The sequence below is a fragment of the Dermacentor variabilis genome, chromosome 4, assembly GCF_050947875.1.
Source record: "Dermacentor variabilis isolate Ectoservices chromosome 4, ASM5094787v1, whole genome shotgun sequence".
Lineage (NCBI taxonomy): Eukaryota > Metazoa > Arthropoda > Arachnida > Ixodida > Ixodidae > Dermacentor > Dermacentor variabilis.
Genome location: NC_134571.1, coordinates 102,000,624 through 102,014,601, shown reverse-complemented (window position 1 = coordinate 102,014,601; position 13,978 = coordinate 102,000,624). Strand labels below are relative to the sequence as shown.

General features: G+C 51.3%; 1 protein-coding gene across 2 annotated transcripts in view; it reads right to left on the bottom strand.

The window, feature by feature from the left end:
* LOC142579584 (sialin-like) overlaps positions 1-13,978 on the bottom strand; it is a 90,233-nt gene that overhangs the window by 28,254 nt on the left and 48,001 nt on the right. The gene's annotated exons all lie outside the window — the stretch shown is intronic.

Sequence of the window (13,978 nt, the reverse complement as noted above, 5' to 3'; positions counted from 1 at the left end):
ATTGATTGATTGATTGATTGATTGATTGATTGATTGATTGATTGATTGATTGATTGATTGATTGATTGATTGATTCAACGTTTCAAAGCAACACTATGGCTATGACAGACGCCATGGTGATGGGCTCCCGATTGATTTTGACCACACAAGGTTAACTAAGTATACACGAGCATGTTTACGTTTCGTATCCTTCGAAGTGCAGCCCCACTTATCTCTACTATAGGGGCTGGATAACGCATTGAGTGCCCTCGACTGAAGCCCGCCTTGTACCGGAAGTTGGCGCTTCGCGACTTTATCTTTATCTTCGCGGGGGAGGTACGCGAAGATCAGAAAAGGCAAAAGACAGACTCCCACTACGGACTACTTCCCTTTCTTTTAATTTTTTAACCGATCCAGAAAACGCAAACCCGGGGTCCTTTATGTACTCATTGTACACGCATATAGAAGCAGAAGAGCACGTCAGGCAGGCGATCGTAATGAAGGCAGGTACTTTGACTTCTTGCTATGACGTAATTCCCCGCATATCGCGGAAAGTACAGGGCGAAGGCAGAGGGGACCACGAGCAGCACTGAATCGTCGTCTGTGTGTTGTCCCTCAGCCTTCCTTCCTTCTTCTATGCCTTCCTGTCCTTCCTGTCCTTCCTGCGCTTTGCAGTGAATTAAATCATAGCAAACGCCCATCGGAATTTTTTACTGGTGTTGCAACGTAGTTTTTCATTCCTGTGAGCAGAAAAACAAGGGTATACGATATGACTCTCTCAATACGTGCACCATTCTGTATCGAAAAAGCCCATTCCTCCTGTCTGCACCGCCAGCGCCAAAAGAAAGCCGCGGTGTTGGTGCCTTCGTTTGAATGAACCCGACGAGAGGTAATCCTGTAAGTCGCGCCAAGGCGCACTAACTATACCACGGCACATTAGTCTTGCCAAGAGCGTCGAGAGGCTCAACCACCCCTTGCATAGGCGGGCTGACTCAACCCGTTACGACGGTATCTCAACACGACCCGCTTGTGTTCATGCGAACTCAGAAAAACCATGTCGGGAGAGAGAGAGAGAAAAGAAAAGAGGGGGAAAGATCAACCAGAAGAGCGTCCGGTTTGCTACCCTGCAGTCGGGGTAAGGAAAAAAAGATGTAAGCGTAGCTAGTGCGACTCGCCTCGACCGATTACAAAAAAGTATATAAGAAAGGACCACAGGAGCCTTGTACTTTGTTAACATGTGCAGGTGGCTGGCTGCAACCACTTTTTTTTACACTTCTAGCGCCTGCTCATCGGGCACGCTATCGTTATTTTTCCCCTCTGATATTTAGCAAAGAAGATCGCCGGTAGACGTAATCGGCAGGCAAGCGATTGCGAAATCTTGGCGAAATCTAAATTGCTAAACAATTGCACAGTTGTGACTATCAGACATCATACTAAATGAATGCGGTGCCGCAGATGTTTGTTCTGCTTGACGCAAATGGGAAAGAATGTGTCAGTACGACAGCTATCACCTTCTTTTTTCCTTTTTTTTCTTTTTTTTTTGGAGAAAACGGCAATGGAATCCACTCCATGACTCATTACCATGTTCACTTCATGAGTTATTTTTATTATATAACCTACTCTTTATTTTTTTACACCAAGTAAAATTTTCCATTCTCTTTAGCAGATGTTACGGCTGAAACACCCCATGTGCAAAGTTCTGTACAACAACTTGTTCTTGATTTGGAATTTACGAGTATATAAACTTGTTTTTGATTTCGGAATGCATACGAACCTGACATCAATTTTGTTGAGTGCAGGTAATCCTGTGGGGCTCCGAATTGTTTCCGCTGTAACTGTAAAAATGCTTTAGCTGGCCACGCTCCATGTTGTGACATCGGGCGATAAAGACTGAGCGATTGTGACATATCAGGAACTCAGTGGAGAGTCAATCTTTAACTGGAAGAGTTGCCCGTCATGCAAGAAACTTCAACGGCGTCTCGCAACAACTGAATAAGAGTGCATTCTGAAAATGCTAATAATGTTTCCAGTCGATCAACTGCATCAAACGAGTTCACGTCAAAGGCACCTGTTCTGTCAATCTTGGAACTGCGTTATACATGTACATATACAGCGCAGGCTACTCAACAATAAACCATATTCACACTATCAATCAGGTGATAGAGGAATGTTCGGAATAAAATCAACCCTTATATATAGCTCTCATTGATTACGAGAAAGCATTTGATTCAGTCGAAGCCTCAGCAGTCATGGAGGTATTACGGAATCAGGGTGTAGACGAGGCGTGTGTAAAAATACTGAAAGATATTTATAGCGGCTCCACAGCCACCGTAGTCCTCCATAAAGAAACCAACAAAATCCCAATAAAGAAAGGCGTCAGGCAGGGAGATACGATCTCTCCTATGCTATTGACAGCGTGTTTACAGGAGGTATTCAGAGACCTGGATTGGGAAGAATTGGGGATAAGAGTTAATGGAGAATACCTAAGTAACTTGCGATTCGCTGATGATATTGCCTTGCTTAGTAACTCAGGGGACCAACTGCAATGCATGCTCACCGACCTGGAGAAGCAAAGCAGAAGCGTGGGTCTAAAAATTTAGCACCGTAAGGCGCATACGTAGGGCTAAAACTCCCTACATAAGTCCGGCGCCGTCGACGGCCACACTGGAGGACCTCCAAATACTTCGTAGAGCTGACCCTACCGAGACAGCACACGAAACAATAGCGCCAGTCAAAGGCCACGCAACCTGATTCTGTACACACGTCGTCCTGATCGTTTCGGCTGTCCAGAGAATTGAGTCACACGCCAAGCAGTTCTTGCCTCGAGCCCTCCGTTGTTCACGAACCCGGGCGGATCGTGACACTGGCGACGAGTACCCCCGGATCGTCCCACGCCGCCGCGACGGCGAAACACCACCCTCCGTTGCTGCCGCAACGCCACTGTACGTAAGGCTCGAGCCGTTCGAGGGAGATGGGTCCGCCTGGTCAGTTTACGAGGAGCAAGTCCACGTGTTCTTCCGGGCAAACGACACACCCGAGACCAAACAGCGGGACATTTTCCTGGCCAGCTGCGGGACCCGCGTCTTCACTTTCCTGCTCGACCTTCTCAAGCCAGCCACGCCGCATTTTAAGACGCTGGGTGAGCTGCTCGCCATACAGCGCTCGCATTTCAACCCAACACCGTCCACACTAATGAAGCGCTTCCGCTTCAACGACCGGAGCCGCCGGGAAGGAGATACCCTCGGACAGTTCGTTGCTGCGCTACGAGGGTTAGCGAGTGCCTGCTTTTCGGGGACCAGCTGGACTCGCTGCTCCGGCACCGTTTCGTTTGCAGCATCAACAACCCCGCCATGCAGACGCGACTCCTGGAGCTTCCCGACCCCTCGCTGGACAACGCCATTAAGGCAGCGCTGGCAATGGAAGCTGCCGCCAAGGACGCCGGCGAGATTGCCCGTGCGACTGGCTCACCGTCGGCGGAAGCGGTGGTCAACAAGTTGGTGACAAAGGGCACAACACCGACCTGCGGTCGGTGTGGTGGTGCTTACTTTCCCTCACAGTGCCAGTTCTCTCAAGCACAATACTTCACGTGCGGGAAAACTGGGCACATGGCACGGGTATGCCGAAGGGGGAGAACGAACAGCAAACAGCAGTAGCAGCCTGGTTCAAGCCCAGGTATCACAAAAGCCCGCGGCCAGGGTAGCCGTCGCAAAGGCACACGGCGGGGGCGTGCGGCAGAAGGCTCGAGTTCTTCCGCGGCCAGGCTCCCCGTCGTGGACGAGGGACCACCGATTTTCGCCATGTGGCACTCAGGCTTTGGTTCGTCGTCTGTGCCACCGCACATGCTGACCGTCGAAGCCTGCAGGCACCCCATTTCCATAGACTGGACACAGGGGCCAGCCTGTCAGTAATGGCCGGGAAACTCTTCTAGCGTACCTTCCCCTGCATGTCCATCAAGGCTTCGGGCGTGATGCTGCGCAGCTACTCCGGGCAGCTCTCCCAGGTCCAGGGTCAGGCACAGGTCAGCGTTCACTTTGGCGACAGGGAGGCAACCCTTCCCCTTTACGCAGCCAATGGGTCGTCGCCGACGCTGCTGGGCCGAAACTGGATTCACGCACTGGGCGTTCGTCTACCAGAGTGCCAGGAAGCCAGCCTGCATGCGGTGAAAGACGTCCCCAGCCTCCTGACCAAGTTCAAGTCCCTGTTCCATCCAGGGGTGGGCACATTCGCCGGCTGGCATCTATGTACCTGAGGGAGCCCGGCCACGTTTTTTCAAGCCTCGCCCACTGCTGTTCTCCATGAAGGACGGGGTCACCCAGGAGCTGCAACGGTTACAGCGAGAGGGCATCCTGGTGCCCGTCAAGACGTCTCAATGGGCTGGCCCCATCGTAGCAGTCCTCAAGCGAGACGGCAGTGTCAGGATCTACGGGGATATCAAGGTTACCATCAACCCCGTCGCTACCGTCGAGAAGTACCCGCTGCCCCGAATTGAAGATCTCTGGTCAGCCTTGTCCTGTGGACAGAAGTTTACCAAGCTCGACCTCAGAGATGCTTACCAGCAGCTGGTGCTCCAAGATGCCTCCCAGAAGTATGTCAAAATATCGACAACTTTGGGCCGCTTGGCGTGGCCTCAGCCCCAGTCATATTTCAGAGGGAGATGGACAACCCCTTCAAGGGCATGAAGCAAGCAGCGGTGTACTTGGATAACATCCTGGTTACTGGCAGTGACGACGGGGACCATCTGCAGAACCTGCACAACGTCCTGGCACAAATGTAGGACGCCGGTCTCAAGCTCAAGCTGGAAATGTGCATTTTCCTCGCCCCCTGTGTTGAGTACTTGGGACATGTCATTTCCCAGGCTGGCCTAGCCCCGGTTCCCCACAAGGTTGATGCTGTGCTCAAGGCGCCTAAACCTCAGAACAAGAAGGAGCTTCAGAGCTACCTCTGCCTCATCAACGTCTACAATAGTTTCCTGCCGAACCTGTCGGAGCATCTACAGCCGCTCCATCTTCTGCTTCGAGATAGTCAGCAATGGGTCTGGAAGAAGGAGCAGGACCGGGCCTTCCAGCGCAGCAAGGCGTTAATCACCAAGGCTCCAGTGCTAGTACACTTCGATCCTGCCAAGCCTGTCGTACTGACCACATACGTATGCGTCGCCGTAAGGCGTGGGAGCCGTTCTGGCGCACCGGGACAAGGATGACCAGGAACGCCCTGTGTCGTTTGCTTCTCGTCAGCTTCATGCTGCAGAGCAACGCCACAGTCAACTGGACCAGGAAGGCCTGGCTCTCCTGTTCGGTGTCGAACGCTTCCACCGGTATCTGTGGGGCCGGAAGTTCGAGGTGGTCACGGACCACAAGCCGTTGTTGGGAGTGCTGGGGCCTGACAAGGCAGTTCCCGTGCAGGCATCACCTCGAGGGGTACGCTGGGCCTTGAGGCTGGCAGCTTACAGTTACCAGCTGGTTTACCGTCTGGGAAAGCACTTGAGACCTGCTGATGTCCTGAGCCGCCTGCCCCTGCCTGAGGTGCCTGATGCTGTTCGAGAACCTGCTGAAGTGTTCATGCTGGAACACACGTACCCGGAGGTACTCTCCAGATCTGCGCTATCGCAAGCGACCAGCCGGGACGCAGCCCTGTCTCAGGTGGTCAAGGCGGTGTCCCGTGGGGAGGAATTGGTTCAGCAGGCCTATAGCCACACGGCTTCCAAGCTGAGCTTGCAGCAGGGCTGCCTACTGTGGGGTTCCAGGGTGGTGATCCCACAATATCTCCGGTCCAGGGCCCTGCAGTTGCTGCACGCGGGTCATCCTGGCGTGGAAAAGACCAAATTGCTGGCCCAGTCCCATGTTTGGTGGCATGGACCAGGGCATCGTTCACATGGTGCAGAGCTGCCATATCTGCCAGGAGCATCAGCGGGCATCACGTCATGTGGAAATCATCCCCTGGCCGTTCCCACAGAGACCCTGGTCCAGCCTGCATGTGAATTTTGGGGGGCCCCGCAAGGGTCATTACTTCCTGGGGGTGGTGGACGCCTTTCCGAAGTGTGTGGAGGTTCTATCTGTGATCACTCCATCAGCAGGCGCGACCATTGCAGCGCTACGACAGGTCTTCGCTGCCCAGGGGTCGCCGGACGTCATCGTATCCGACAATGGTCCTGCTTTCGCCAGCACAGAGTACCTGGCCTGGCTGACGAAGGACGGAATCTGCCGGATGATGGTTCCGCCGTACCACCCCGCTTCAAACGGTGCAGCCGAGCGGGTGGTGCAAACCATCAAGGGCAAGCTCAAAAAGAGCCTGACTGGAAATTTCCGGACGCAGCTTGCCCGGATACTGTTCCAGTACCGGACCATGCCCCACTATGTCACTGGCCGTGCCACTTGTGAGCTCCTGCTGGGTCGGATGGTCAAGACACCCTTAGACGTTTTGCACCCGGACCTCCTATCCACAGTGCTCTTGAAGCGGCTGAAGCAGAAGCTGGCTACTGACCGAGGGTGCCGTCCCGGGCCTTTGCAGCAGTCGGGAGCTCCAGTTTTCGCCAGGAACTTCTGTCCTGGCGCATCCTGGTCCGCTGGACAGGTGGTGTCTCCTGCCACCGCCTCATCGCTGCTCGTCCGCATGCCAGACGAGGCCACGTGGCACAGACACGCCGAACATGTTAGGCCTCGCCTAGGGACCTGGTCAGCACCGTCGACTGCCACTTCAGAGTTCCAGCTCGCAGGGGGACTAGCGACAACACCAGTCGCTTCCAGCGGAGCACCGGCCACCTCGGAGGCGGCAAGCGTTGCCAGTGGTGCGGCTCCTGTTGGGCCGGTGTCAAGTTCGGCCGCACTCACATGGCCATTGCGGACCCTCCGGACGGAGCGAGGGTGGCTCAGGCAGCACCCGACGTTGCCACACCCGGCCCGTCAACACCGGTGCCCAGGCGGAGTACTCGACCGCGGAGGCCGCCGGACCGTTACTCGCCTGGATAGCAGGCGCCGTCGACTTGGCTGGGAGGGAGGCAGAGCCCCATACTTTGAACTTGGACTTTTTTTTCTGTTGTTATCGACAAACAAACTGGGGGCAAGGGGGTGTAACAAGCATGTGATGCCCCCTCGGGCATAATCTTCGTTGGCCCGCCAGGCTTGGTGGCCTGCCAGGCTCGGTAGGCAACATTGCTCACCGCACCCAATAAAGACTGACGAGCACAGCTGCTCGGCGGTCAGTCATCGTTCATCACCACCACGCTGCGGAGCGTCTGTCTAACGGAGGGTGCCTCGAGCCCTCCCTCGTTCGCGAACCCGGGCGGATCGTGACATTTCTGTTGAAATCCTGATTACAATTTTAGCCTTTTCCTGCCATCCTACCACACGGAAACATTGAACTGGTCGTGCGGCGACGCGGCATGAAAGTAGTCTGACAGATTTAATGATGATGTATGGGGTTTTTTGGCGCAAGGGCCAGGTATGGCCAAAGAGCGCCATGTCTGTGCTAATGGGTTTGCAGTGTACTTATGATTACTATGAAGTTGGTGTGACGTGGCTGTAAAGGGGCCTTAAAATATACGCACTAAAGTGCGTAAAATCTGTATAATAAAATTATGGCGATGACGTATGACTTGTACTATGAACATTTATATGCATTTAAAAAGCATGATATGATAGGTAAAATACATCAGATTATAAGAAATGATAGAGCACTACTGCCTCCTTAGAGCCCTTGAAACACAAGGGTCTGGAGGCATGTGCTATACAGTACAACTATCCCAGCGGCATCCTCTAAAGAGAGGAAGCGCTAGGAATGTATGGGGCTAATAACATGTAAGACCACATCTCTCAGGAAACCTAGGATTGTCTCTGTATTAAAGAACGGTTCTGGGCCGAGGAACATTACTGGATGAAGAGGAATGTGCTGTCGGTATGCTAACGAAAAATGTCTCTTTCTCTCAGATTCGGCTTCCCGACACTCCAGGAGGATGTGGAGTACGGTCAGCCTCTCCCCGCATCTACCACTGGTTGGAGGCTCACTTCCGGCGAGTAGAAAATTATGGGTGCCAAACGTGTGTCCTATTCTGAGACGACAGAATAGGACATTTGTTCGGCGCGATTTTGTAATAGAGGGCCAGAATCCTAACAGTGGTTTTATCAGGTCGAGCTTATTATCCGTTTCCGCGTCCCATATGCGTTGCCAGTGGTCTCGCAATCTCCTTCGCAAAAAAGGCCTCAGATCTGTGACAGGCACTGCAGCGGTAGGGTTAACAGCTTGCGATGCGATTGACGTGGCCATCTCGTCCGCCAGAACGTTACCTTCGATTCCCCTATGGCCAGGGACCCAGCATATTATGATATTCTGGTTAGATGAGTACGCTTTGCACAAGACCGAATATAGTTAATTAAACACGAGATTTTTATGCTTGCTGAGTGATATTAAGGCCTTCACGACGCTGAGAGAGTCTGTATAGATCACTGCTTTTGGAAGTTTCGATTTTCTTATGTGGTTTACAGCAGAGAGTAATGCGTAGGCCTCGGCCGTAAAGATACTTGTTTCCGGTTGCAGTACATCGGATTTCGAAAACGATGGGCCGACGGCTGCATAGGATACCCCGGCATTCGACTTCGAAGCGTCTGTGTAGAACTCTGCGCAGGAGTGCTTGTGCTGGAGTTCTAGGAAATGCATTCTGATTTCGGCCTCAGGAGCGTGCTTTGTAACTTTTATAAACGATGTGTCACATAGTATCACCTGCCACTCCCAAGGAGGTAAGAGCTTCGTTAGGTGAATTAAGCGATGCTCGAGGAGTGGGACACGCATTTAATCGCTAAGCTCCTTCACACGCAGCGAGAAAGGCTGTCTTATGGAGCGGCGATTGCTGAAAAGTGTAGCGCACGTCATATCGGTAACGGTATGAAAACATGGATGTTCAGGATTGGAGCGTACTTTAAGGAAATATGTAAAGCTAATGTATGATCCCTGTAGGTGTAGAGACCATTCATTCGATTCGGCATATAAGCTTTGAATCGAGCTTGTTCTGAAAGCGCCCGTGGCTAAGTGGATACCTAGATGGTGAACAGGGTCTAGCATCTTTAGCGCGCTCGGGGCGGCAGAGTTATATACCACGGCACCATAATCTAATCGTGACCGGATGAGGCTCTTATATAGGTTCATTAGGCACTTCCTGCCACTACCCCACGTAGTCTGGGATAGAAGTTTCATTATGTTCATTGTTTTTAGACATTTTTCTTTAAGATGTTTAATGTAGGAGACGAAAGTGAGAGAGAGAGAAGGGAAGACGGAAAGGCAGGGAGGTTAACCAGACTGAGTCCAGTTTGCTACCCTACACGTCTGTAGTCAAGTATGACACCTAAAAATTTGTGTTCTTTGTTTACAGGTATCTGTTGTCCACGCAGTTCTATGCAAGGATCTGGGATAAGTCCTCTCTTTCTTGTAAAAAGAACACAAGAGCTTTTGTTAGGATTGATCTTAAATCCATTCCTGTCTGCCCACATTGACACTTTGTTCAAGCCATGCTGTACCTGTCTCTCGCAGACTGCGAGGTTACAACATTGGAAAGCTATTTGAATGTCGTCCACGTAGACAGAGTAAAAGATGGCCGGTGGTAATGAAGCACGAAGCGTATTCATCTTGACGATAAAGAGCGTGCAGCTGAGCACGCCTCCTTGGGGTACACCGGTTTCTTGCGTAAAAGGACGTGAGAGTGCATTGCCGACTTTTACCCGGAAGGTACGATTGGACAGATAGCTATCTATTATGTTAAGCATTCTACCATGGATGCCCATTTCCGATAGGTCTCTTAAGATTCCGTAACGCCACGTTGTGTCATACGCCTTTTCCATATCGAGAAATATCGATAGGAAGAACTGTTTATGTATAAATGCGTCCCGGATATTTGCTTCAACACGTACGAGATGATCGGTTGTGGAGCGCCCTTCTCGGAAGCCGCACTGATAAGGATCAAGCATTTTGCTCTGTTCAAGGAAATGAATGAGTCGCCGATTTATCATTTTTTCAAACACCTTGCAAATGCAACTTGTGAGGGCTATCGGGCGGTAACTTGCCACTGAAGAAGGGTCTTTCCCTTGTTTCAAAACAGGGACCACAATGGCTTCCTTCCATGCGGTTGGAAGGTACCCTGCATCCCAGATGGTGTTGAAAAGTGTGAGTAGTGTTACTTGCGTGTCATTGTGTAAGTTTTTGAGCATTTCATACATGGTTCTATCGGATCCTGGTGCGGAGCTCTTGCATTCGCTCAAGGCAGCTCTCAATTCGGCAATACTAAATGAACGGTTGTAAGGCTCATTCTCTCGACATTTTCTTGTTAATCGCTTACGTTCTTCTACTTGTTTATATTTCAGGAAGGATTGGGAATAATGATTTGAGCTTGATACACTCTCAAAGTGCACCCCAAGTGAGTCGGCCTGATCTTGCAGTGTATCGCCCTGTGTATTTACCAGAGGAAGTGAATATGTTTGTCGCCCTATAATTCTATTTACCTTGTTCCATACTTTGGCCTCATCTGTATAAGAGTTTATACTCGATAAAAACTTCTCCCAACTTTCTCTTCTAGCCTGTCGGCGGGTCCTCCTGCCTTGGGACTTTACTTTCTTAAATTTGACAAGATTTTCTGCAGTGGGCGATGCGCGTTGCAACTCCCACGCTTTGTTCTGATTCCTACGTGCGATTCTGCATTCATCGTTCCACCACGGGACATGCCGTTTGCATGCCGAGCCACTTACTTCACGTATGCATTTAGATGCGGCATCTATTATGAAGGCTGTGAAGTACTCCACAGCAGCATCAATTCCTAACGAGGACATGTCATCCCATGATATACTAGTCAAGTTTCGGAATTCCTCCCAGTCTGCTGTGTCAATCTTCCACCTAGGAGCCTGTGGTGGATATTCATTTTCTTTAAGTGTTCTTAATAGTATGGGGAAGTGGTCGCTTCCGTAGGGATTATTCGTAACTTCCCATTCGAGTTCGGGCAGTACAGACGGGGAGACTATGCTCAGATCAATTGAAGAAAAGGTATTGCTTGCAAGACAGTAATAAGTGGGTTTCTTCTTATTCAGCAAGCACGCACCTGAAGAAAAAAGGACCTGTTCAACAAGACGTCCTCGCGCGTCTACACGAGAGTCGCCCCACAGGGAGCTGTGCGCATTGAAATCGCCAAGAACAACATATGGTTCTGGCAATTCATCTATAAATGACTGAAATTCATGTTTGTTTAATTTGTAGTGTGGGGGTACGTAAAGCGAGCAAATCGTGATGAGTTTATTTAGAAGAACAGCTCGAATCGCCACTGCTTCAAGGGGCGTTTGTAGCTGTAAACGCTGACAGGAAATGCTTTTATGAATAAAAATGGCAACACCGCCTGATGATACGACAGCATCATCGCGATCTTTGCGAAACTTGACATACCGTCGGAGAAAGTTTGTGTATTGTGGTTTTAAGTGTGTTTCCTGTAGGCACAGCACTTTTGGATTGTGTTTTTGGATAAGTTCTTGTACGTCATCAAGGTTCCTAAGAAGACCTCTGACGTTCCATTGGATTATTTGTGTATCCATATTGGAAGTAAATAAGTGCTGTGTCTATGGAAACGGAGGTGATGCCTTAGGTTACAGAGCTCTTTCGAGGCCCTGTAACGGGAGTTCTGCCCTTTCTGGAGCTTTCGAGGGAGCCTCGCCGCTCCTTAGGCGCTTAGCGCGCCGTGGGGATAGGTGTAGTGTCCATCGCCTCTTGTGAGGCGCCGGACACGTGCTCTTGCGAGCGAGAAGTTTCCCGAGAGGGTCCCGCCTTGGAGGGCAAGACCCCTGCGCCCACCAGCCCGGAGGTCGATGGGGCTCCCTGGGGAATTTGGCTGCGCCGGCCGTTGCCAGCGCTGGAAGAGACCTGAGAGGTTGAGGCAGCCTCGGCTGCGCCCACCTTCGGGGTCGATGGTCCCCTCTCCTCGGTTGACGGAACAGCGCTAGCTGCAACCGCCGCGGGGGCAGACGGCGTAACTGCCGACTCACTGACTGTGGGTCGGACAGCCGCCGGAAGCCTTTGTGTCGCTGCCCCCTGACGCGTCACATCGGCAAAGCTTTTCTTGGGCAGGTATGAAACCCGCCTGCGTGCCTCTTTGAAAGATATGTTTTCTTTAACCTTGATTGTAACTATTTCTTTTTCTTTTTTCCATGATGGACAGGACCGCGAGTACGCGGCATGTTCCCCATCACAGTTCACGCAGTGGAGAGAGTTCTCACAAGCTTCAGAGGTGTGTTCGTGGGCACTGCATTTCGCACAGGTTTGGCGGCCTCGGCAGCTATGCGAGCTGTGGCCGAAACGTTGGCATTTGAAGCATCTCAGGGGGTTTGGCACATATGGCCTAACACGAAGCTTGATGTAACCGGCCTCTACAGACTCGGGCAGAATACTTGAGCCAAAAGTCAATATAAGGTGTTTGGTCTTGATTTCTTTGCTGTCACGCCTGATCTTAATTCTTTTAACATTGATAACATTCTGGTCACTGAAGCCCTCCAAGAGTTCATCCTCAGTTAGCTCCAGCAAGTCATCGTCCGAGACAACACCGCGGCTTGTGTTCATCGTACGGTGCGGGGTTACAATTACTTGGGTTTCCCCAAATGATACTAGTTTTGTCAATTTCTCATAATGTTTCTGATCGCGGAGCTCCAAGAGGAGATCACCGCTTGCCATCCTCGACGCCTTATAACCTGGACCAAAGACTTCAGTCAATGTCTTAGAAACAAGGAATGGTGAGATAGTTCGCACTGGTTTAGCTGGTTTTTCAGAGTGGATCACGTGAAAACGAGGGAAGGATTCTTTTTACCGACCAAAAAACTGGTATACATCATCGGTGCGCCCTCTTTTCTGAGGGCGATCAGGAAGCGGAGGGAAAGAGGTTGCCATAAAGGGATTGAATTTTCGGCAATAACGCCAGCCACCCACCGTGGAGTCCCACAAGGGGACGCTACAGGGACTGTAAGAACAAGTCCTGCAAACGCCAGCTGTACGTTATCACTATAACCAAATATGAGATAACCTAGGTTGGTTATTCACACAAGGTTAACCCTTGCTGCCTGGAAATATTGGAAGTAAACGGAAGCTAGGAGAAGACAGGAAAGATGAAAATGTAAGAGAAAGACGAAGGATGGAGGGAGAGAGAGACAGGAAAAGGCAACTACCGATTTCCCCCGGGTGGGTCAGTCTGGGGGTGCCGTCTACGTGAAGCAGAGGCCAAAGAGGTGTGTTGCCTCCGCCGGGTGGCCTTAAAGGTCCGAACACCCGGCATCGGTTCAACCTCCAGGATCCCCCTTTCCCCGGACACGGCTAAGCCGCGCACGGCTACACGCGGGAGGGTCCAACCCTCGTGTGCTCGGGTACGTGGTGTCGCAACACACCAAACGCCTGCTTACGCAGACGCCCCTGCGGGCGTGACAGATTTAGTATACCATAGCGTTACCGCGCTAAAGGATTAAGTCACTGCCATGCGCCCTATCACCTTCCAACCATCACGTGTGCTACTTAATCCATGCATTGCCTCCATTTGGCAAGGGCTACGTGCAGCAGCTGACGCACACGAAGGCTAAGAAACAGCGGACGCTAGCGACAATGGCACACGGCAGCACTAAGCTCTATCGAGGGCGACCGCCGAACAAGTGTCCCGTTTGTTTCTAAAGGCCAGCACTGTCACCCATATATCTCGCCGCATGTTTCACTAGTGGTGACAACTCAAGTCTTTCCTCACTCCTCCAAAATTGCACCTGAGAGAGACATGAAATCTCCACTATTTGCGGTGAAAATGTCTGCTGTTGTGTCTGTGACGGTCAGGGAGAACTACATGTGGCGGAAGAACACTGTGAGATTGGACGACAGCGAATTCATATAGTATTTAAAGCCTACTTTTCTCTGCACTAGCTTTTATCTCACCTTATCTTTGAGTGTTTCTCTTTGGCACCTGTAATGCGGCCACAGTTGCTCAGCTTTGGTTCGTCGTTCGCACGCATCGGCGCTG